The sequence below is a fragment of the Etheostoma spectabile genome, chromosome 9 (assembly GCF_008692095.1).
Source record: "Etheostoma spectabile isolate EspeVRDwgs_2016 chromosome 9, UIUC_Espe_1.0, whole genome shotgun sequence".
NCBI lineage: Eukaryota > Metazoa > Chordata > Actinopteri > Perciformes > Percidae > Etheostoma > Etheostoma spectabile.
In genome coordinates, this window is record NC_045741.1 from 7321109 (window position 1) to 7324566 (window position 3458).

Genomic DNA, 3458 nt, shown 5'->3' on the forward strand with positions numbered 1-3458 from the left:
ACCCCCCAATGACCTGGCTCAGGTGGTCATGACAAAGAGGGAAACAACACCATGTTACAGCAAAAACACTCAAATGACACCAACGGGCATCAAATGGACACACACATTGTTGGTTTTGGTCTTTTCACAGGGTTTGTGTACAATTAATTGAAAACCACATAACACCAAGCCTTATCATTTTAAACGGGAGACTTGTGAACATTTACAACACACGACAACATTGAGCCAATCAAGTTAAAAACATTTATTGTCAATACTTTTGTGTGCGCACAAACACAAGATAAAACGGTAAACTGTGCAGAAAAAAAAAACCAGAAGAGCTCACAGCAGAGTGCTTTAAGTTACTTTTACATTCAGCCATCAGTACACAAACTGCTGGCCCCATTCATTTATTTTTATTTTTATCTTCCTTCTAACAGGTACAATGAAGCAATTCAATAAAGATAACCTTCCAAAAAGATAAAAAGGAAAACATTAGAAACCAATTTTCTTGTCATGCTATACAGTAAAAAGCATAATAATAACCATAATAATAATAATAATAATAACAATAAGAGTACAGCAGTTTTTATGGCACTTTACTTTTCCTCCTGTCTGCAAAGATTAACATTCAAAGGAAAAGTATTCGATGGGTCCTGATGGGACTAGAGCTACAGTTTTGAGAAATTGTTCACAGTTGAAACCCAATATTTCATGTTCTAGCTTATTAATTGCGTTGTCCATTTCGGGAAAAAAAACAAAAACCAGCCACAGCTCAAATTCCCTTAATGGCCTGAAAGCTCGACCCTCCCTTGTGATTACGTCTGCTGGTCAAATGACATCAAATTGATTTTAACATGCATGCATCAGCCTATTAGAGAGTACAGAGGCATTACAGGAGGCTTAATACTTTAAGCAAACACGATCACCATTAATAAAAACAAAAGAATAGAATTAAAAATAGAAAAAACAATCACAGCGCAAAGTTTTTAAAATGACAGTTATTCACTTTGAACCACAGAAAACTCCATTTACAAGGAACAACGTTGGCAGCTTGTTTTCTGTCTCGCACATTTAAACTGCAGTTTATTTAGTCACAAAGGTCGGCTACAGACCTTCCAAACACTTCAGCTAACTACTTCTTTATAGCTCGAAAGAACAGGATCAAAATGAATATTTATTCTTACAATAATAGCAACATCTTTGTCTGACATCAACATAGTACTGGCGAAATAAGGCTCCGACTCCCATATCAACAGGAAAAAAAATGGAAATCATTCATAAATACATCAACAAAATTAGGCTCCTGACCCGGTGAGATTGGCAAAATGTGTGGAATGAACTCAACTGAACCAGAGTGGAGGCGGTGATTGTCCAGCCCTGTCCCCTGGAAACCTCATGAGACGAAACAGGACCCCCCTATGGCTGCTGTGGGAGCTGCACTGTCAGGACTGCAGCTCACACAGCAGGACAACAGGACAATACAGTTACCGGTCAGCCCTTCTCTCCTCTCTTTGCCTTTGCACGTTCTGGATTCCCAGAAGGAATGACTTCCGTACTTTGCAGGCCAAGAAATGTGTCGAAATGTAGAGTAGAACTGGACAAAATGTGCAGTTAAAGACATTTATTCCTCATAGTTTTAGAAGCTATGTCAGTATCTAGTAAGAGAGACTGCTGGACATTGACATCTAAGGACTGAAACAAGGTGTGTTATATGTGATGTAGACGGACATAACCTCTTACATTCTAACTACTGATGTCGGGATTAGCCGATGTGGGCTTTTAGTAACTGATCGGGGATCGGCAGCCATCCCCGATCACCTTACTCCGATCCTTTACGTCAGTAAATATTGCCAACATTCTAAGAAGTTGATTTTACAAAAAATGCTAGCTGCACTATGTTAAATGTATCAAGCTGAAGACATTACTTTAACAAAACATGGTGTGCAGCTCTATTGTCTAGATCAAGGACCCCTAAGCTGACACAAAAGAGATCAGGGACCCCCATTTGATGCAATTTTGTCCCGGGACCCCCCCACCTGTTAGGACTTTTAGCTGTTTTACTACAGATAGTGTATGAAACCCATGAGCAAAATAGTCATTGTGTTACTTATGGATAGAACTATATTGAAAATAAATTATTCCTTTTTATTGGGGACACCCTGGAACACACTCAAGAACCCCTGGCGGGCCCCAGACCCCTCTTTCAGAACCAGTGGTCTAGGCAAATACTGGAAAAGTATCGGTTTAGGACTCGGTACCTGCAGATATTTAACATTTAATAAAAAAAAAAATGGGATCGGGGGCCAAAAAAGATGATTGGGACATCCCTAATTTGAACCACATAGCCCTGTTTTAAGTTAGATTTAGGGCCGTAGCTACCACTGAAGACACTGAGGTAATGTCCTCTTCACTGTCTGGGAATTTGGACTGACTGTAGTTATATTTAGGCTGTTTCTTAGACTGATTTCCTGTTAAAATGAATCAATAAAATGTACTTTGTTACTTTATTTCACTGCTATTTAGAAAAAGAAATATTAGCAGCCTGAATTCAAACACAAGCTGTAGGGCGTCTGGGCCGAAACGTCCCTGTGGCAATATTAAAAATATTGTCCTACTCTTTCCATTTTATTATCTACATTATGAATTCAGTTCCCATAGTCTTCAAGGTCCAGTATTAAGTAAAGCGTGTATGTCTTGTTTTTTATGAACTGTCTATTCTGAACCTGATGCACACTTGAATACTAAATTAGGGTTGAAAAATGGTTATATCTGTATCTAGACAAAATACAATTTCACAAGTTCCACTGAAAATACAATAAGAAAAAAAGGGATCCGTATGGTAAGAGGTTCTCAAAGTTCTCCGAAAAAACGGAAATTTCAACATTTACAATTCAAAGATAAGTGAGCAAACTGCATCTGCTGATGAAGACCACGTCCGGAAGTTTTTCCAATTGCTGTTTCTAAGAAATCAGGAATGACCTCTCAGTCTCAAACCACATTTAAAGGTCCAGTGTGTGACGTGTTAAGCTGTTCATTTTCAAAATTGGCGCGGCCCGTTCACAAACTTAACCCCACCATCAATTCCAAGTGTTCCCATTGGCTTGAAATGTTACATTTGCATCTGCATGAACTAGGGTAGACGCTCCATATTCATGCGCGATATTGAAATACGTTAGCCGGTGAGGGACATACAGGATGTACTGCTCCACCTTTTGCGTTTTTGCTGTCACATGATAAACTCACAGGTGCTGCTAATGGGTATCGTCCCTTCCCGACAAGTTTGAGGAAGGAAACGTGGAGAACCACAAGTATTCAAAGTCCAAAATTTCAGGAACAAGAGTCTTCTTTTTTTGCCCAGAAAAAAGTGAAAAGATATTGAAAAGAGCAACAGATCGACTTCTTGGCCACCATAGCTGTAAAACACACTTGGAACTGCGTGGTGCGAGACAGATGATTGCGATATATGATCTCAATGC